Raw genomic sequence first — 23,556 nt, 5'->3', positions numbered from 1 at the left:
TTAATTTGTGAGTGCATTAACAGCTAGCATCCACAATGAGTAGATTCCTTCAAACTGGATTGCTTTCATTCACCAACACTGCCTTACTGCATGCATACCCATCTTTGACAAAAAGCTGTAGAAAATTTTATGTGTTTCATTGTGCATACAGAGACTCATGATGTAACACTGAAATTGGTAAGACCGCTTGCTTTTTTATCAGACAGACATTTTGAGCCTATTTACATGGTATCTGTAAGTGCTGTGGTAGATTTCAGCAGGAGATTTATGTTTATTAAACATTTTACCAAACAGTTTTAATCACAAATATTTATGCAGTTCTGTCATACACAGTAGTGTAATGAAATGCTCATAGGCACTTACTAGCATATTGATTTCTGAGCATCTCAATTTGTTTATTTAACATCTGTTGACCAGTAAAGTCCAACTTGGGCAGACCCTATTTTCAGTGGATGCCCAGGAAGAAACACTCCATACCCATGTCTTTGGAATGTGGGAGGAAACAAGAGTACCCAGAGGAAACTCACAGGAATGCAAAGAGGACATGCAGACTCTGCACAGAAGGCAGAATCAAAACCGAGAACCTGTTGCTGTAAGGCAACAGTGTCAACCGCTGCACCACTGCACCTATCTGCCTTACATTCCCAAGGTAGTTTTTAGCCCTTGTGTTTTGTGTATGAGTAACCTAAAGGTGGCAGAAAAAGGATATTTCCAGACACTTATGTGTTACTCCTATCCGCAAGGGACATAGATGCTAAACATGGGGTGAATGTATGGTTTTGCATCCATCCATCCAAGTTACATTTGAATAGAGTAGAAGTACTATGTTTTATGGGGAGTGGAAGATGGTTCCATAGAAGTGGTTTTCTCTGTGATACTTTCCCATCCCTCCAAAATGTCCTGTTTCTGTTGCAAAAGAGTTTGGGATCCCAGTTTGTTCTTAAACTGGGGATCCCTGATTAGGGTGAGGGCTAATAGGATGATTACAGGTGTAGAGGCTTATACACCAATGTTTCAATTATATCTAAAAGTTTTAATAAGAATCCTCTATGATTTATACATACATTATTAAAAATGTAATACCTCATTATATTTGACTCTTCCAAGCCATTAAGTACTTCTCCAGGGCAGAAGCACATGGATTCCTGAGCACAGTTAGACCTAATAAGCTCACACAGATATTTTTGAAATTATTATCTCTCTCTCTCTCTCTCTGTATACATATATGTATATATATATATATATATATATATATATATATATATACTCCCTTGTAGTATGGCTTGCTAATTTAATGGGTCTATATCAGAACATCGAAGTATTAAAACTTTGAATGTTCTGATATCGAACACTATTCAGCGAACGCTAAGAATAGCAATGCTACAGAACAGCGAATTCTTTCCTCGGGAAAGAATTCAGTTGGCCGTTTCTGTGGCTTTGCTATTCTTAGTGCTGTGGTGGAAAGTTACGGGTTGGATTCAGGTAAGTGTGCGATTGTTTGTACGTTAGGGTTAGGGGCAGGTTAAGTGAGTTAGGGTTAGGGCGCGGGTTAGGCATGTGTGCGATAGTGACAGACTTTAGGGTTAGGGGCAGTTTGAGTTAGGGTGAGGGCACGGTTAGGTGAGTGTGCGATAGTGACGGACCTTAGGGTTAGGGTTTGGGTTAAGGCAAGTGGGTAGATAGTAGTGTATGTTTAGTTTAGTGTAGTGTTAGATGTAGGAATTTAAGTGTATGTGTGTGGTTGCTGTTTGTTTGATGTGCTTGTGTTGTGTGTATGTGTTTCAGTGCAGCGAAATTTTTCCATGGGAAAAAACTTGCTGTTCTGAATGTTCAATATTTTCATGTTTAGATGTTTTGGGGCCGATGAAATAGCGTTCGCTATTTTCATCTTTCGATAATGTGATATAAATGCAATTTAACAAGTATTTTCATAGAGAATCTGGTCAAATCCTTATACAGACAAGACTCCACACAGGAAAAGCCTGCAATCCATAGTTTTCAGGTCATACTAATCACTACCTTATGTATCATCAAATAAAATAGTTTGAGATTGTCGCATCAGAATCAATGCTGGTGGATCAAAAACAATGAAGTACTTAACAAACCCATTGATTTATATCCTCCCTATCGTTCTTCTCACCCCACCACTCTATCTGGTATTGAAGTCAGTCATTAAGTAGTCAACCAGAATGCTATCAGCTGGTTAGCCAGCTCATATCACCAGCTTGGATCAGATATATTCAATATGGATTCAGCTCTTTCTGATAATGCAGAAGCTGGTAAGTTCTTCCTACAACCATTATCTGTGGATTCTTGTGCTTTCTACCTTGTGATAGCCAAACCACAACAATAAACATAAATTATTTCCTCTGCAGTCCACTTGTTTGCACCAACAGCAGCAAGACAGTTAGTGTTGACCTGTAGGATTGGACAGTATCACTGCCTTGCTTATCCTCCTTTGACACAAAATAATTTCCAACAAAATAAGCAGTAGTGACAGTTCCTAAGACATTAATATCTGAATTGCCATAATAATCCATTTCTTCTGTATTTCTAGAAACCATGCTGTTGGCCATCTTTCTCTCCAACTTGAATAAAACTGAACTAAGCAAACTCGCTCACTGCTACAACCATATTGCCAGATTTGCCACTGGCTCCACATATAGGACCCATCACTGTCACAACCTTAAACTCCTAGGGTGGCTCGAATTGCCCAGCTTAATTCAATTTAATCAGCTCATTGTTGCACATAAAATTCTCAATAAACCAGAAAATACTCCTGCACTTAAAAATATCATAAAACCATATAATAATCCCAGGCGACTTTGGTCATCCAACAAGTTATTGGTCCATACACACAAAGCTACTAAATGAGCTGGAGACTCCCTGTTTGCCAACTTCATTGGCAAAACCTGGAATTCACTTCTAGCTAACCTTACTCTGGAAACCTCTCTAAGCATCTTCAAAATAGGCCTCAAACAGTATCTTAGAACACACTGGCTTTGTCCCTTTACAAACCCTGAGTAACACCATATTTTACCTTCAATTCAATATTGCACGGTACGCTTTTTGCTCATATCTGTTGTTAAAACCTACTCATTTTTGTACATTATGAAACATCATGAATCTTGTGAGTCCCTTCTTAAGGACTGCATTGTGCATACCTTGTAAATATCCTTGTCTCATTAGTGTTTTGTTTTATGAAATCCAAGTAAACCACAAAGCAGGTAATCCACACACAAGTTTATTGAACCAAAACTGATTAAGCGCTTTAGTCAGCAAATCTGACTTCATCTGAATAATAAACAATATCCTAAACCTAGTCATTAACAACATGAGTGACTGGTGTTCCACACCTGAAGTCAACTCCTCGTTGCTTCGATCCGACCATCAGCTTATCACCCTTGATATCCACATCCTGCCCCTACCCCCCCATTAAGGAAACCACAGTAAAAAATTTCTCCAAAGCCAACTTCATGCTTCTTAAGACAGAGGTGGTGAACTTCATGACACCCATGCAGATGGACAATACAGTTACAACTGCTGAATCCTACACAAATGCACTCTATAAGCACTTACACGAGTGCATGGATCATCCTATCCCAAACAGAACCAAGACGCTATCCTCCAAAAAAAGGAAGCCAATCTGGTGGTCCGCTGCCATAAACAAACTGTACAACAGAAGGAAGAAACTGTTGCAAAAGAGAGTAAAATCCCATGAGTGGAGGAGCTCCCTAGTCAGCCTCAGTAAAAATCTGAGATCCCTTATAAGATCCTCCAAAGCTAGCTACAAAAACAAAATCACCACTAAATCCAAGGACAACCCCAAAACATTATATAGCTATGTCAAGAATCTAGATGGCAACACCCAGATCTACTCTGAGTTACAGCACAAGGGCACGAAAATTACAGAACCAACTGATATTGCCAACATCCTGGCAGATCGGTTCAGTGCTAACTTTACCCCCACTCACCCCCTAAAGGGCCCATATCTATACAGGAAGAATGCAGAGTCCTTGTAATCACAACTACGCAGGTAAAAGCTGCACTCTCTAAAGCCAAAAACACAACATTCATGGGACGGGACAACATCCCAGGCTGTGTTTTACATGAACTTCAGAACGAACTGGCTCCCCACTTAAGCACCATGTTCAATAATAGCCTTGCATCAGGCTTTGTGCCCCTGAATGGTGCACAGCAACCATTATCCCACTCCACAAAGGGGGAGCCACCACTGATCCCAGGAACTATCTACCTATTAGCCTGATGAGCCTGGTCTGCAAGGCCATGGAACGTATCATCATGGAACTCATAAACAAAGACATTGGTAACCTCCAAACTCTGGATCCCACCCAGTTCGGGTTTGTGAAAGGCAGATCATGCCTCCTGAACCTGATTGATTTCTTTGAGGCAGTCACCAAAGCCATGGATGAGGGTAAGGTGGTTCACACAAGCTATCTTGACCTCGCCAAGGCTTTCGACACCATCCTCCATTCTGGAATTATAGCTAAACTCACTAACTATGTATAAATCCCTACGTCACAAGATGGGTTGCCAACTGGCTCACTGACAGAACCCAAACTGTAAAAGTTGCAGACTCCAAATCTGACTTCAAAGCAGTGACAAAAGGAAATACGCAAGCTCTAGAAAAACTATTGTTCATCATTCTATCGTTTGAATGAATGTTATTGTTCCCACCATTATGAAATAAAATTTTGACAATGGCAGCCATTTGTTTTTTATTATTATGACATTAAAAACATATTGGAAAAGTTTTGGTCGATATTTATGTTAGACCTAGAAGTTTCCAAGATCATAGGGGAGAAACCTATTATTGTTTATAATAAAGACTCCAGTTTTAAATCTTTGTTGGAAAGACCTAAGAAAGGAAATATGAAAGGTGGTTTTCTAAATATGGCAGGTGTGGACAATGTTCATTTATACTGGAAGGTGACTCCATTTTCATTAAGAATTATAGGTCTATACATCCCACTAAAAAAGAATTATTGCTTTTCAAAAAGAGTGGTGTATATAGCTAAGTGTGGGTTATATGACAGGTTTTATGTGGGCAAAACAAAAAGGGCATTCAAGCAAAGGGTATACGAGCATTGCTATGACATTAAGTGTAAAAACAAGAAGAATGCCCTATACAATCATGTTGAGAAACTTTCCACCCACTACTTCAGGTTTTTTGCCATTGATCATGCTGATTTAGGGCCTCGGGGAGGACCAGGTGATAAGTATTTGGACTTCCTGGAACTAAAATGGCAAATCAAACTTAATGCTGGTTCTTGTCCGGGTCTAAATGACCGAATTAGTATTATGCCTCTGTTGTATACTGCGGTGATGGTGCTGCGATAGCGTTGTCACCTCACAGTTAGACGTTGCACGTTCGATTCTCAGTTAGAGCGTCTTCTGTGTGTCGACATGCGTGAATGGGCATTCCTTCGTTGAAGGTTGTGCATTAGGCCTTGCAAGCCAGCACGTAAAAATCTACTGCCAATCATTAGCGGATCGGAGTTCCGCTGTGGCGACCCCTAACTGGGAAAAGCCGAAAGGCAGTAGTAGTATTATGCATCTGTTGAAGCTTAAATCTATGTTTTATATGCAATTTAGATATGTGGTGAACTAGTTGTTGATTCTCAGTCTATCATTTGGGTTTAATACAATTTGATATGTATATTTTAGGTACTTTTACTTATTTTACAGAATTTATGTTTTTTCTTATAGTTTTTTATGTTTTATTTAGGAAGTGATGTATTCTAGAATTGAGGATGTGATGTCATGTCATCTGTACTGGGGGATGGTATATAAGCCATTTGTCTTTAATGTTTATTATTCTGATGAAGTCAGATTTGCTGACGAAAGCGCTTAATCAGTTTTGGTTCAATAAACTTGTGTGTGGATTACCTGCTTCGTGGTTTACGTGGATTTCCTTCTTTATTATCTGTGCTTCTTGGTTCGTGCTTTGTGTTTTACTTATTGATTGTTTTGTTTTATCTGTGTTAACATTCAATTTTTGTAGTGTATGCATTTTTGCTCATATCCATTGTTGTACCCTACTAGTTTTGTATATCATAAACACTGCGAATCTTGTGAGTCCCTCCTTGAGGACTACATTGTACATACTTTGTATAAATGCTTGTCTCATAAGTGCTTTGTTTATCTGTGTAACTGGAGCTTTTCTACCTGGGCCTCTGCTGAAAATGGACGTTTATCCAGTGGGACTATCCTGGTCAACAAATGTAAAATAAATAAAAATGAATAAATGTTCTTTATGACACTGATCATTTTTGGGTTAACTAAAAACATTGCACCATCATTTATTGTCTAACACAGCTACATCAAATAATAACATTTCTTTTATACTTATCCATATTCACAAATTAAATAGGAATTTCATACCTTTTAGCCATTGTTAATGAAAGAAACAAGCTTATTGCTCAAGTGGTAGGAGACTTTTGCTAATGGTAGCAGTAGATTATGATGGACAAGAATTGGCAAGAATCCGTGGTTTGTAACTTCATCAAATTGTGGCATGGCACTACAGCAGACAGCTGAGCTAGCTAGTGCTGGGGTATCAGACGTTTAATGGGGGGAGCACATAGCTCACACAGGAGGCAAGTCATTGGGGTGAAAGGTAGCAAATGGAGCACTGCATTAGGTGGTTGTGCTCTGAGTAGAGAAATAATGGGTGGTGTGTTACAGTAGCTAAGGGGAATATGTTTATTCTGATGTTTAAAGAATTTTAGGACTTCTAACTTCTTTGACAACTGCTTTTCTCTCTCTGTCTCTCCCTCTCTCTCTCAGTTAGCAACCCTTTTTATCCCCATTTGTAATTTGGCAGGGGGAGAAAGAAGAGCCAAGAACCTAATGGCTGTTGTCCTGCAGGACTGAAGGATTTTTTTGTAAGAACTGCTATTCCAGAGTCATATGGTTATGTGCATTCATGTAACTACATTTGACAAGGTACCCACTAGAAGTTCCTGTACTCTGAAACTGCCATTTAGCCATCTATCAGGTTTCACTGCTTCAATAAAATAACAACCCTCCCTAATGATGCCACCAGTGGCTGGGGACCCAAAATTGGCTATTCTTTTCCGTATTTCCTTTGTGGCTCCTACATCACCAGGGGTTACTCTTCAGTCTTGATCTAACCATTCCCTTTTAATACTTTTAGGCAAGGGTGTCCAATAAATGATCTTCCTTAAGGGACATCCAGAAGCTAATCTTTATCATTATCAAAAAAAAAAAAAAAGAAAAAATAGCTGGGTCTGCACCATACAAGGTTTCTTAAAACTGTTCAAAACACATCAATCCTAAAGTTCTGGCAAGATTGTATAAACATTGACAGGCATGTTTTTATTAGAATAGGAATGCTTGCCTGGCACCAGTTTGATTAATACCTTAATCCAGATTATCAATCCGTCCCAAATTTCTCTCTGGTATTGTAAAGTGTGTCTCTAGTAATTTACATTCCTAATGGCAAGAATAAGAAATGTGTATACACTTTAACAAACCTATCACTGACCATACCTTCCCCGACACCTGGTAGAACGTATAAAACGACTGGATTTTAAGACCCCGTAGGAGCAGACAGTGTGCTACAGAAAGGTAAGCCACATGATTCCTAATAAACAGTTTAAAATGCTTCTGGACAGTGGTTTTAATAACTTATTTCTTTACTTTGGTGGGAAGCAAGTGGTTGTGTATCAGGCTGTGGGTTACACTAAAGAGTATTCATGAAAAATAAATAACAGAAAGCAGTGGTAATGGTTTACACAAACAAGGCTTCAGCATCTCAGTGAGCTGGGTCATAGATTAGTACTAGGCTAACTGCCCTTGGGGGCCATTTTAAGCCTAGCCAATTACCCCATGTGAGAATCAAACCCTGTACCTTGTGTCTGTAAGGCAAGCACTTTAACCATTGCATCAAGTTCCTACCCATGTGGGGACATTAGACATTTTGCACACTTCAGCCTGTTGAGAGGGCGACTGGCTGTTGCCTCTATCAACTTGTTCCAACAGATCTTGCCCCCTATTACTGATATTGCTCTATAAAGCACCCAGTTCAGGGTTTTTGATTTCTTTTTTATTTTTTTTTGAAAGGAAGGCTGCATGCAGTTCTTTTTCCATGGAATATTTTTCTTCAGCCTGATTAATAACTAAAGATTTTCAGTTGGAGGAAGATCAGGAATGAGAATAGCTGCATTTTATTCTCTAAAAAAAGTTTGCTAACTTTTGCTTCCATAGCTTAAGTTTTTTTAAATATATTTTTTTTCTTTCAAATCAGTTTTGTCGAAGTTTAATTCATTGTATGTGTATGTTTTCATCAAACTTAATTGTACACTTTCTAAATTGTAAGTTAGTTTTCTTATCTTTAAGCAAAGTTCACTATTCTGGTGCTTTTACCTACATTGTTTCTATATGTGAAACAGGCACAGAGGTTATAGATATTGTTTGACACTTTGCTAAAGACAGAATCTTTCTTCACAAGCACTGCATGTTTTGGAAATGTTCATCTAATAGAGTTGCCATATTTCAATATTCTTTTTATCCCTACTACATGCCAACTATTATCCCTGCCATGGCTGCTGTAAACTGACAGGCCTATTGTCTTAGATGAAAGCCAGATGTGGGAGTAAGGCCGTACTTCAGTCAGCTATAAAAGTTACATGTAGTGCCCTAGCCTCCATCCACATTGCAATCTGACCATTACACCCACAATACTGGTGACTGATACATGGCAGCTATAGTGTAAAAAATATCATTTGTCCTGAACGCTACAGGCTACCCGCCATAATACTGATTCTCCTCTGGGAGTCAGAAGTGTAGAAGACTGGGCTGCCTCTCCGTGGCCCCAGATGGACAAAATGACATCAGTGACTCAGTACCAACCTCCCCGGATAGCTCCTCTAGTATCATGGCCACTACTCAGTTTTGTGTCATACACCAAGAAGCCAACACCTGTTGTTTTCCTTTTTAGTATGTACAGTGAGCAAGCTTTTAATTTAGAAGAGAAATCAACTCCTTATGTCTGGTCTGCAGTATGTGCTTGATAAGGAACAGGTGAAAAGTCACTGCTTACTTTGTCATTCCTTACCAGATAGAAGTGTGCAAAGAACACGGCACAGATTTAACACAAACCGCAAAGAACCAGTTTCAACAATGTTTCATCAGAACAACTTTCTAGAAGCTTCTTTTTTTTTCGTCAAGCTGCTACAGTGAAAAATATTGGCATTTTCTCACTGAAAGCAAGTAACAGGTCTTAAGATCTAGCAATTGGAAGAAGCAATTCCTGAATCATGAAATGTATTTTCCAATAGCTGAATGCCGAGTATGGACTTTAATATTATTACAGACTTTAACGTAATATTAGATTGATCGATAGTTTTTTTTTTCTTTTTTTTCCTGAGTGGAACAGTGACAAGACTTAAAAGACCTTCTGCAAAGCAATTTAACAGTGAAGATTGTAAAGGAAGCCAATTATCAAACATTGCCTACCGGCTAGCAGACGTGTAGTTACTTCAGGATTGAAACCTTTCAGTAAAATAATATTAATCTGAGACTGAAACGTTCACAAACAAGAAGCACTTAAATTCAAGGTATCTCAGCATGGCTGACTGTGTTTTTTAAAATGGCTTGCCTGATGACATCCAGTATGCATGTGGATGTTATAAGCATGAAGCCTATACCATTACCAAGCTCTCTTGCAGGTCAGTACCTTACCCTCTGTGCTGTTATCATTTATTTATGTATTTATTTATTTGACATTTGTTGACTGGGTTAGTCCAACTGGGCAGATGTCCTTTTTCAGTGGAGACCTGAGGAGAAAAAGAACCCCATTCTTATATACATAATGAAAGATGAAATATAAGAAAAAACACATACATTAACATTCTAACCTAAATTAACATATATTACCTAAATTAACATATAGAACCAATAAATATATAGCATGACCTCATACATTTACATTCTAGCCTAAACTAATATATACAGCTAAGAAATATATAGTATGAAGTATAACTGGTCAAGACTTTATAAAGGATAAAGTATAACACTAATAGTATAACAATTGTAGCCTAAGCATAAACACTATATAGAACTTAGAGATTTAAAACATGAGGTAAGAGCAGTATAAAATATAACATCACATTGGGACCATAGGCTTCTTTTATTGTAAAGGTGCATACCATTCCTGGCCTTTCAGAATCACTTATTTAAGACCATTAAATCAGAACAGACAGGTTTAAATTGTGCTTACAAGGCATCGCTTGTTCATCTCTAATACATATGACAAGAAGGCCTGGGTTTTCGTTCAGATGCTTTAATACATAGAAACACATCAGGATGGATAGCAGCATCATTAAATATGAACAAACTAGTTAACAGACAGGCCTTACATACATACATGCTTACATCTCAACTGCTTACTACAAAATGACAGTCTAGCTTGCACGTGCTCAGTATTTATAGTTTCATAGGTAAGTACTAAGCTAACTGCCCTTGCGAGCCATTTTAAGCCTAACCAATTATCCCTTGTGAGACTCAAACCCTGCACCTTGTGTTTGTAAGACAAACACCTTAACCATTAGGCCACCCTAGGGTGCAAGCCCTTGGATAGCTTCTTAAAGCTATATACACACATACTGATCTACACATGAGAAGCATGCTGCTTAGGAAACCTCTTCTCTCCAGTATTGTTAACCTAATTGCAGAGTTATTTTTTCTACATCTAATACCATCTCTGTGTTATTTAGTGCTCAGAATGTCTTCAGCGCCCATACATGGGTGAGCCCGCTATGATCAGAACACCCAAGCGTTAACAGCAACAACTGACAACAGTGCAAATGTCAACAATCCATTACACATGCTTAAGGAAAATCCTCTGTGCATGCAAACTAATAATTGATAAAAAGACAAAAACATAATTTTTCCGCATGGGACAAGCTGTGCTGCACCTACCATGTGGGTTTACACCCCTTGCTAATTATATATACTAACTCCAAGAGCACACAATCCCTGGGAGATGGACATATTCCCCAACCCTGAGGACCATTGATCTTGCACACTGTTGATTATTTGCCTTGTCGATATTATTGATCTCTACACTTTCTCCCATCCCAAAAGAAGGCAATACAATACATTTTGTTTTATAATTTCACACTGCACAAATAACTATGGGAAATAATGACAGAAAATGATTTCACTCAGAGAGAAGGAAGTACAAACTTCTATGTAGTAAGTTTCAAATCTGCAGGCAGATGGCCTTACTTTTTATCATGAAGCACATTATGGAAATTTGCAGGACTGTGTATGGCCATTATCCCAAAGGCATAACCATTTCCTTTAACTGTTTCAAAAATGATAGGAAAAATTTGTAGTGCTACTTGCAGTTTTGTGCTACAATGTGGGTGTTATCTTTTAAGATGAGGGTACACATTTGTTCAGAATTTCAAAGAAGCATTTTTTCATAGGCATCCCTAACTATGCTTTTTTCCCCAATATTGAAAACAGGTCATTGGGGCTATTGTACAATAATTTATCTCAGCTTTAATTCCTCAAGGAGAACCATTAACATCCTATTATGACATCCCATCCCACATCATGATGTTTTTCAGGTGCTGTCTGCTTGGTCTCTCCCTGTCTTGTTCTCAGAAAGACAAATTAAACATGTATAAACTGAGGCTTTTGCATTTCTCATGCCTATGACATTGACCTATGACATTGTGCGTTGGGGGGGCACCTTTTATCAGCTTGCTTCAGTAACAGCTACCATGGGATCTGATGACTAGGTTCTGTTCAGATGTTTGATAAAAGAGACTCCTTTGAAGTTCTGTTGTTACATTAATCATTAATGTGTCTGTTCTTTTCGATGTGGAAAAGATGACATTTTAGTTTGAGTTCAGCCTATAAAGTCTCCTTTCTGTACATTTTAAGACCGAACATATAATATCATACATTGAACATTTAGTCGGGATGCAACTTCTCTGCTTTTGTTACTGACTCCGTGCTCTGAAAGGGCCTTTGATTACACAGTTGTACCATGCATACAGATGAGCTAGCTGGCTGTGAAGGAAAGATTGCCCCTCTTTTAGCATACACACATTTTTGTTTTTTAGTTGCAAGACAGCTGCAGGTTGGTATGCTGCCAGTCTGGCTGTGGTGCCGTAAGGGGCACATAAGGCATGTTTCTTGTGCCGTACTGCTTGGATGTGAGGTTAACTACCTTCTCTGCACGTGTGGGAAAGTGCAGTGCTGTGGGGGGGGGGGGGGGGTGCTCTTTAGACCTGATATTGTGAAGCAGGAGAAGATAACATCTTCTCACTCTTAATTGGAGTAATGAATTCTAGCCTGATCTAGCAGACGTCAGTCCAAAAGCTTCACCATTTGACCTTTTAGTAGTGAGACAGGAGGAGAACAGGGATTTCGTATAAGGCAGCTGATAGATTTAGAATTTCTCATTATGAGATATGAGCTAAATGCAGTAATATGCAAATCAAAATGAATATGTGAAACCTGGCTTTGTTGCCAATGCCCTTATTAGGTAAACCTAGCTTCAGAGCTATTGCGCCAAGGTTCTTTTGTCTTTTCAAACATAGTAATGAGAAGCAAGTCTGTTTTGTTTGTGAATGTGTTTTATAATATAATTCTCTTTTCTGAAAGAAAAAAAAATCTGCATGCACCTTTTGGTGAAAACACTGCAAGGCAATTAATCAGTTTCTAGATCACTTAGGTCTTGAACTGTTGCTTATTTGAGGAGAGGTACAATCATTCTGTTCTCCTAGTGATTGACGTCTCATCCTTTGTCCTTCTGTGTATGTCTGCTGTACTGTTGGAACTTGCTTATGTCCTAATTTTGTCTTTTCCCTCCGGCCATCTAGTCAGACTGTTATGGAGTACTCGTGCTGTTTTTACCCTTAGGAATTTATTTTCTTTCCACATTCCGTATTTCAGGAATGCAATTTTCTGGATGCTTTTTAAAGTATCTGTACCATTTTTGTGGGGTTACTTGTCTTCTTTCATATACCTGTTCATAGTTATATAGGCAGGATTGGAACAGATCATCTCTGCTTCTCACTGTAGTAGAGAGCTTGCAGGAGACCATGTCCTATAGCCCAGGCAGACAAGTGACAGGATAGATACATGCATATTTTTACACAGGAAGGTGAATGTTTGGAAGCACTCACACACAAAGCACACATCACACAAACAAGCACACACACACACACACACACAAAGTACACATCACACAGAGACACACACACACACACACACACACACACACACACACACACACACACACACACACACACACACACACATGAGCACTGCTAATGCCATTGCATACAGTGCATGGAAATGGCAGTTTAAAGGGTACACCTAGGGAGAAAAGCCTCCGGGACAGCAAATTGGTACATGCCAGGATTCGTGTCTCCATTTCATCATGGTTGGGCCATACTCAAAGGATAACCCAGCAGCAAAAGTATGTATTAGTTATTTATATATATATATATATATATATATATATATATATATATATGTATGAGTCTATATTATAAACCTAAAAACCATTTTGCGCGAATACTACAACAGCGACACATATACCCCAAACCGCAAATATGCCGAAACCCATAAATTGCAAAATTTAAAATCTATAATCGTCATAGTTGGCCAACCCCACCGCCCACTACATAAACCACATACATACACTAACGAAACCCTGCTTCTAACCCGACACTAAACCTTGCATACATTACTATTTATGCACTTACCTTAACCCGCACCCTAACTCTAAGGTCCGTAACTATCGGGCACTTACCCTACGGAGATATACCCAAACAAAACAAATAATCCGCACACATACACTTAACAAAACCCTACTTCTAACCCTACACTAAACCTTACATACATTACCTATGTATGCACTTACCTTAACCGGCACCCTAACTCTAAGGTCCGTAACTATCGCACACTTACCCTACGGAGATATACCCAAACAAAACAAATAATCCACACACACATACACTTAACAAAATCCTACTTCTAACCCTATACTAAACCTTACATACTTTACCTATCTATGCACTTACCTTAACCCGCACCCTAACCCTAAGGTCCGTAACTCTCGTACACTTACCTTACGGAGCTATACCGCAGATGGGCCAACCATGACAAATTGACATTTCAGCTTTGTCGGTTTTGGACGTTCGCTGTTTCCGTAGTTTGCACAATATGTGTCACTCTTTTCAGATTCGCTCAAACGGATCTTCGGTCTTCTAACATAGACCCGTATTTATTTATTTATATATATATATATATATATATATATATATATATATATATATATATATATGTGTGTGTGTGTGTGTGTGTGTGTGTCTGTGCGTGTGCACATAAGTATGATACGTATTTGTTCATGGCATTCTATTTCATTTTTTAATTTCAGGTGTGTCCCACCAATGTGTGTCATTTTGCTGTTGCAGTACTACTGTATGTAAACAGACTTTCTTTTTCTATTTTCACTGCTTTAAAAATAGTCTATTTTCTAACCTGACCACACCTATAATAACCCTTGAATAATGTGCACCCTGCTGAGCTGCTAATTGCCCACTAAGATAAGTCATCAATCTAAATTATTGTAAGTAAAATTTTAATTTTTCCATTTCTTTAATTTGGTAAATAGTCCCTGCTTCAGTAGTTTATTAATTATTTTTTAGGATATTTGATAATACAGAAATATTTATCTATTTGCGTATTTATGTATGTATGTGTGTGTATGTTTATTTATTTATTCTTGTTAACCAAGTTATTCAAGCTGGGTAGTATCCATTTTTAATGGAGACCTGTAGATAAAAGCTGCAATCATAAAACAGATGTATAACACTGAGAAAAACTAATACAGTAGCCAAATGTGAGATAAAGAATAAAATACTGCAACAATAATCTAACGTTCGATATCATAGAATGTAACTTTTTAAGAAACATTCTAATTGACTATATACATTACAGAAGTCTACACAATTCTGCAAAGTAAGGAAAAATGTGTATAACAAGCATCTGATAAACATAATTCTGTTGGCAGCAGTGGAACGAGGAAAAATAAGTTTATTCGAAGCCTGAGAGTAGTATAGGTAAGAGGCCTATGAAAGGAGGACTGCATGTGATGTCAAGAGACAAGCTCAGGACTAGTTTGCATATGCACTTTCCAAGAGATATTTGTTTTTAAAAGGGACTCCTGGAACAGTTTGCCTGAACTTAAGAAGAAGATTTTCCCAGTGCTTGGAAATTATTCTTGAGAAAACGGTCGGCAAGCCTGTTGTGAAAGAGAAAGGGCTACATGATAAATGGTCCACTTGACCAGCTGTTACTTGTTGAAATGTTTCATTTTATTCGTTTACTTTTTTATTATTTTTACCAGGTTTTCATCTTCACTGTTAACCAAACATCAGCTCACTCCTAATCAACTGGCCAAATCTTTCCCCATCTCCAAGACAAGGGTTGACCAAAAGACAACATCATTTAGACAGCCATCATTCCACTTCAGTTTTTCAGATATCAAAGAGATGAGGACATGCACTGGGTTGACCACATTGGGTGACCCTTGCCTCTGCAAGAGACATTGCCAGCAAGCAGTCTTGCCCTGTCCATGAGCACAAGCAGAGGGTTACAATGCTTTCTCTGCTGTTCAAGTACCTGTACCCAATATTTCCACCAGGATAGTTGAACAGGCCCCACCCTTAGCTTCTCTCGTCCTAGCACCATTAATCAAATCCCAGTTGCCTAGGTCACAGTCAGGGCTCTATCCTTTTGCACCACATAGCTAGGCTTGTCTGCTCTATTCTATTAATGTGGAAGAACAAGAAAAATCTGTCAGGGAAGTGAGATTTTCCATTGCATTAATGAAAAGGAGGCAGGAAATTTGTCAGGGTAGGAGAAAACAATGTGGGCATTTATTTCTGTGCCATGTTTAACCTTTGTCTAAATGTGAGCTATTTTATAGATCTTATGGAAGTGGTGATTACTGTGGGAGTGATCCAAAGCAAATTTAGTTATATAGTTATATATTTGTTCAGGTTTGTCACTTGGACTGATGGGAACTCGGTTATGATCCTGGATGGATAAAGACAAATCTCCAGTTAAGGAGGAGTGATGGAACACCACAGTGGTGTGCCGATATGGAATACATGCACTGTAAGTTTGGTGTTCCATTACTGCAACTGCGGCTTTTACAGGATTTACTTCGTTTCTTCATTTGCTCCATGCTGTAATTCGAGCAGCGTTTTCTGCGTAGTCAGCTAGTGCTTCTGTAGAGCTGCCATATTTGAAATTAATGGAGTCTGCTTTCTCTTCTGAAGTTTATTGAGTTTAGTCAGTTGGATGCTTCCCAGACAAGCTTCTTTAGTGCCAGCAACAGTTTTGCTCACAGTCTGTTTTTCCATTTGCAGAATGACCATCAAAGCTTTAGCCTTATCATTACTCTGCTATACCTTGTAATTTTGGAAAGACTTATAAAACAAGCACACAATGCCATCACAGAGAAACATGATCTGTGGTATTTGTAGCTCATTTAGAGTTACAGAAACACACTACTGAAAATACACTGGTTAGTTCTACTGCCTTGCATAGTTCTTTTAAGCAGGTTCAGCCACTGGCCCAGCACTCCTACCCGGAGAACTTTATTACTATAACTCTTCAGCTCTGTCTAAGCGTGATAATTAGCTGACAAGAGAGTTATGAGAGAATGCACCAGATCTTTTTATATAGAAAGGATTGTTCATGTTCTAGACTTTTAATTCTTCTTGGAATTCTACAATTCTGGATTATAAGAAAGATATTGTACTTATCCAACCACTTTTGGTAACTGCTCAGTATATTTAGGCCTTATCTTCAACTAACCCCACAGCTGAAACATTTTCCTTTTCACCCATGACATTTTTTTTCTTTAATAAGTACCTCATCAGTTTCACTTCTTGTTTCTGTAGCAACTCACACTGAAATGGATAAGTACAAAGCACCTTATAGGCTGTTAGTTTAATTAACAAAACTAACAATTTATATCCGTTAGTAGCTCTTTCCTTGGACATAAATGAATTAAAAAATACACCAAGGATTTAACATCACAGTTATAATCTACTGATCAACAGTTTATGCTCTTAAAGAAGGTTTCCATCTTCTTCAACTTAAAATGCATATGTAGATACAAAAATTAAAGGCTCTGAAAGTAGACTGAGACACTTAAAACAAATAATACCCAATGTGTTGTCCAGACTTAGGGATTAAAAATGTACACTTTCTTGGTATTCCAATGAATTGTGACTCATTCCAGAAATTAGAGGCTTCTGTTTTTTATATTTTTAATATTCACATTTTCTTGCTATCCCAGAGAATGGGGACTCCAAATTAACAGGTTTGTCATTTTCATTTAGCAGAACTGTTTCATGAAGACATGTTCCAAATGGATCTTATCAGCAGTATGGGTCCTTCAAATCTGGACATGACACTATTGTAGGAACATTTTTCTCACTTTCACAAAAGACACAGGTGCTTCAGGAAATAGCAACGTTTAAAAAAATGTACTTATAAAACAAGCCACCTTCATTATTATTCAGGACTTGTAATTAAACCTCACTAAAAAAGAAATGCATTTTGAACCATAAATGTTTTGTTTTTCTATGGTATGTGAAACACATTTCGCTGCCCAGTAGATGTCCTGTTGAAATACACAGATGCTGTCAATTTTATTCTCTTAATAAATCTGTAGGTGAACTTAAAGCTTTAAATTTGTTCAGATAACCATGGAATATTCTTTGGTGGCCATTGCTTGTTGACATTATCTTATAATAGCTTATGCCATCTTTCACACAAAATTGTGTTTAGATTTTTGTTTTTGTTTTTTTCATTTTGTATAATTTGGGCTGGAGTTCTCATTACAGTCCTGCAAATTCTTATTTCTGTTTGTTATGAAATGGTATGTTTTATCTTAGTAGTTTAAAACTTAATGGCTTAAACCGGGTTTATATCACATCGTTGAACAACCTATTCAGTGAATGCCTCTTCATTGAACTTCGTTTGTCGAAACATCTATCTGTCAAAGAATCATTTTAGCAAATATTTTTACAGTGGAAAAAACAGTAGGCTATCATTCGGATTTTGCCCTTTTCCCTACTGTAGTGTGATGTCGGAGTTGGTATATTTAGTTATGGGGGTTGTGGTGGGCATATTCCCCTAACTGAGTGGGTTTAAATTTTGTGATTTTTGTGATGATCGGTAGTTGGCCTAGTGGTTATTTTTCCTGGGAAAAAAATTCACTAAAAATGATCACTTGACAGATTGAGGTTTCTTCAGATGAAGTTCGATGTAGAGGCATTTGCTGAATAGGTTGTTCAACAATGTGATATGCACCCACTTAAACCACCCAATTAAATGCAATAGTCTGTTCAAAATAGCATAGTTTTTAAATTCACCCATAACTTTACCACAGAATGTTCCTGTATCTGCTGATAAAAATCATATGTTTGAGAACAGAAAATACAGTTACAGTTTATCTTTATTAAATCAAGTTATTGCTATTTTAATTCATAATCACTAAATTCATATTCTTGATATGCGTATGGATAGTAATAATCATATTCTATTGACTAAACTTGTTTGTCATAGCCTATCTTTTGACTGGAATCTTTTTGTTTGCCCTCTGATAAATATGCTGCCTTATTGTCTAATGTTTAGTTTGGTTTTCAAATGCTACTAACCAGTCTAATAATTTCCTCTGGCACTTTGATTGCTCATTTGGGTTTGAAAATGAGGAGATGTTTATCTCATATTTTCACTGATACTGATAAAAGAATGCTTAGCGTGTCCCTCATATACTGTTAGACACTGTATAGGTCCTTTAAAATTAATTCCATCTAGAAATATGTTTGTATTTTGATGAGTATTTTGACATTATCAAAAATAAGATTTCTGAATTTTTAGGTTCACAACAAATCATAACCTGTCACCCTACCTTGCAGATGGACAGTCTTCCCACTTTATTAAGATTCCTTATTTCAGTCTTTCAAACTGTAAATATAGAGAGGACACAAATAGTTTAATGGATGAATTAAGAGTATTTCACTATTTACTTAGAACAAATGTTGACAAACTCATTGCTTTAAGAAATGCATCTTCTACTTAAATTGGAGAATTAATAACATCCATGAAAACTAATTTTGTCTTCCTTACTGGTAGTATATAGTTACATACTGATCACAATGGAGACATTTTTCTTTTTCTATGTGCAAAGAAAGAGAAACTATATTAAAACTTAATAGATGGAAGTAGGTTTAATGAAAGACCCCATCAAATGTTTGATTTTTCTGACAATTAACAATGAATGCTTTCTCATCATAATAATTATCCCTATTTAAACTATTATACATTTTCCTATATTTCACTATTTTAAGATTTCATTCTGTCTGACTCATTGATTGCCTGAGTAATTCTTTCATTGCTCAAAAAGAAAACATCTGGACCCATCATGCTGCTCATTTTTTCATTAAATTTCATTCTCATATATCTCCTTTTCCTATGAAGCTTTGCCAGCTTATGACTATTCACATGTTATTTCCGGATAAACATTTCTTATGTCAAAACTATCTTGCTGCTTAAGCCTTATTAATAAAGACCCTTTGGATAAAGGCAGTTATTATCCTTTCTGCCTTCCTAATAATGACTATAAGATGTTTGAACAATTTCTTAAAAGTGATTTATCCATGTATTTAACAGGTCTTATTGTCCCTTTGCAGTTGGTTTTATTCCTGGCAAGAAGACATCTACCACAAACCAAATAGTTCAGGTCATAGTACTTTATGCTCAGTCTCATGTAACACTAGTCTTAGTTGACGCTTTTAAATATTTTGATTTCCTTACACATTTGCAGCTGTCATCAGATGTCCTGAGTCTTATCACAGATCTTTTTCATCATAAAAATGAAATGAAATTTTAATAATAATTTTAATACATAAAATAATAATAATAATTATTATTATTATAATTATTATTTAATAATTTTAATAAATAAAAATGAAATGGAGCATTTCTCCCCGGGCCTCCGCTGAAAACAGGCTCTGTGGAACCTAGTCAGACTTTCCCGGTCAACAAATGATAAATAAATAAATAAAAAATAAATAAAAAAATAGTCCTTTTTTATTTCAATATATAGCATTGATGCATCCATAAAGGTGCAGCAGATCAGGGTTAGGTAATGTTCCCTCCTTCCCCATCTTATTTATACTTACTGGAAATCATAACACCCATATATGGTCTTGCCTGCAATTATTTTGTTTAAGCTGAGGTCTAGTTTTGCATACTAATCAGGTCAGTTATCCTAACCTCATTTTCTCAATCTCCATTATGTTCCTTGGTTGGACTTATTTTTATGGATAGTCTCAAAACACTGAAGACTAAGTTGTGAGTACCTTTGATTAAATAATCACACATCCAAATATTGTAAGTAAACACTCTTTTTCCTTGGGGTCTGCATATTTACTAAAAGTTATATTTATATATGGTTGGATCTTTTAAAATTTTAACACCATCTCCACACCCCCACCCATTATATGACTGATATGTTAAATTTTACACAATGAGGATCACATTTCTTTTGAAAGGAATTTTTCAGTGAATACCATGAGAAGCTTTAATTGTGGATCATGGATACCTGGACTAGAATGTTCCGATCCAGAAACGTTATATGTTGACTCAACTATGGATTAATTACATGTGGTTACTGTACTTTATAGTCCTCATATCTTCAGATATTTTGATAGAACTGATACAGTAAATGTTCCTGTATGGTATTTAACTAGTGTCTAAGCTTGTAGATTTTAATCAGATCTTTCACTTTTTATGTTATTATTTCAGAAGAGCAATATTTTAGCCAATAGTCTCTTATGTCTAGAATTTCAGAAAAAACTCTCAGATTTTCCCCATCACTACATCAATGTCGCAGCCTATGTTTTTCACCCTATTTTTGTGATTTCATTTTTTACGTTGTTTGTTTTGTTGCCGTGACTCTTAAATTCATTCTCCTACAGTGACTCTTAAATGTTTGTCTGCTAAATGTTATAATAAATGCAGACTTTACAGTAAATTTCTTCATTAGCTCTAGTATAAAAAGAAAAAAAAATTAATGTGGAGATATGTTACAGTGATTTGCTTTAGTTATAAAGATCATACAAAAAGCTTATTCACTGCCAAAGCAGTAGGACTACACAGTATAAGATATTTCACTTTGCCTATTTAAAATGCTTCGTTTGTTTCACATAATCTGCCAGGTTATTATATTCCTTACATCAGTCTTTAACTTCTTTTGAGAATGGCCATGTTTGTTTCATCTCCATCAATATAAAAATGGTTATTCATTCATATTGGAGCTTTGGCTTTACGTCAGCACTTCCACATGTTTTGTGATTATTCTAGGAAACTGTCCTATTTGAAAATATTAGTCTTGACTATTACACTGTAGTGAAGCTGGACTGAGTGGGAAAGAAATAGTTTGCTTACATTGTATCATTATTTATATTTATTATTTTTATGTACCGAAAAGTTTTTTTATGATTTCTTGTTATAACAAAATATTGAATGTATATTAGAGGGTCAGCCCAGGTTAGAAGGTTTGGAGACAAAGCCAGAGAGGTAAGATTACGTTGGTTTGGACATGTGCTGAGGAGGGATGCAGAGTATATTGGGAAAAAGATGCTAAGGATGAAGCTGCCAGGTAACAGGAAAAGAGGGAGGCCTAAGAGAAGGTTTATGGATGTGGTGAGAGAGGACATGCAGGTGGTTGGTGTGACAGAGCAAGATGCAGAGGACAGGAAGAAATGGAAACAGTTAATCTGCTGTGGTGACCCCTAATGGGAGCAACCTAAAGAAGAAGATTCGCAAATAAAAATGGATAAAATTGACTTGGTGGAACATGGACCGTATCAATGGACACTCCAGAATGATCTATTTTGAACTTTGAGCTTTACACAGTGGCAGTATCATAGCCTATGAAGGTCTATTGAGGTGTGATCATTGCTAATTGAACTGCGAGCTATGTAAAAGACCCTAAGTTTTAATATGTTTTATTTTCTTAGGAATTTGATGTAAAGTCAGATTTTAGTTATAGGTTTATATTGATGCCACGTAGCTTAATATTATCAATAACTATAACTTTTTTCTTTATTGAGTAATTTTTTGTGGTGTAAACAGCATTATTTAGGTTGGTAAATAATTAGGTGCAGACTAAAGTTATTTAGCCATCTTGTAATTTTATTAAAGTTGTTGTTTACAATAGCAGTGACTCTAGGCATACTCAAACCAGAGGAAAAGATAGCGAAGTCTTCAGCATATTGTATAAGATTTACAGGACCGCATGACTGTGATATTTTATTAGCAGAACTCTTCTACTGTGAAACACTGAGTTCCTAAAAGTCAGTGTTCCAGATGAATGAAAAAAACAATGTCCAAAATCCAAAAGTGAGAAAAACTACTTTTTACTTGTTTTTTTTTCAGGGAGACAAGCTCCCCCCACACCCTCCAATGTGTTTGTGTGCACGCGCGCACGTGTGTGTATGTGTGTGTGTGTGTGTGTGTGTGTGTGTGTGTGTGTGTGTGTGTGTGTGTGTGTGTGTGTGTGTGTGCCTGTGTGTGTGTGTGTCCAAACATATAAATACAAACTCCACACATCAAGTCTTATTCTTTCACTTAATGTGTTATTCTTTTCATAGCTAAATTGCCTCTGTACTCTGATGACAAGCTGATACCTGGAATTTCGTTTAGATTGCACTTGTGTTTCTTAAATGACAATAACGTTTTCTTTGAATCTTTAAATCCATGGTCACTACAGCCCTAATGAAGGAATTCCTTTGTGCAGGACTCAGTGTGGTTTTCTTCCTTTTTATGATAATGTCCAGTTGTTCACTTTCTTAGAAGGGCGTAAATTGGGATTACCACTAAGAACCAAATATCAAGCAAAACAAACACCTGGAGACAATTTGTCTTGGCAAGGGTTTGGGAAACATACAAACACTTTGATGAAAACTCTCAGTGCTTTAGACAGCCTAAATAGTATGACTTTATACCAGGGGTGCTGCCTACCCAGAAGAAATAAAAGAGTTTGCCGTGTGAACCAAGATACTAATATGCCAAAAGAAATCCCTGTTACATAGGATAACATGATGTTCTACCAGTTGAACATCCATAACCAGACAGACATAGCAAGCATGCTTACTGAAGTCTTTTGCTCTAGGACCCCATGATAAACCACATACCAGCTCAATGTGGTGATATGAGGGGAGACACCCCATGCAAGAGCTCTCATTATATTTAGACCTAGCTTCCTAATAAATGCTTAACATCCAAGATGTGAGGCAAGATCTATAGCATAGGAGTTAACCAGCTGAACTGTCTTTGACCAGGAGATCTTGGCACTTGCAGGTACTAGGAACAGTTCCAGGAGGCAAGTCCCTGTCTAGCATGTTCAAAATCTGTAGGTAATCATCTGAACAAAGGATGGGGCAAGAACCT

At 37.1% G+C, this 23,556-nt stretch overlaps 1 protein-coding gene and 1 non-coding gene across 3 annotated transcripts in view; both read left to right on the top strand.

The window, feature by feature from the left end:
* EPHB1 (EPH receptor B1) overlaps nt 1–23,556 on the top strand; it is a 1,597,777-nt gene that overhangs the window by 345,418 nt on the left and 1,228,803 nt on the right. The window lies entirely within an intron of this gene.
* LOC122801441 lies at nt 22,009–22,147 on the top strand. The gene has a single exon (XR_006364719.1). It is a non-coding gene; the product is annotated as a U4 spliceosomal RNA (small nuclear RNA).

The sequence above is a fragment of the Protopterus annectens genome, chromosome 4.part1, assembly GCF_019279795.1.
Source record: "Protopterus annectens isolate FY-2018-M chromosome 4.part1, PAN1.0, whole genome shotgun sequence".
Classification (NCBI taxonomy): domain Eukaryota; kingdom Metazoa; phylum Chordata; order Ceratodontiformes; family Protopteridae; genus Protopterus; species Protopterus annectens.
This window is presented reverse-complemented; position numbering and strand designations above follow the sequence as displayed.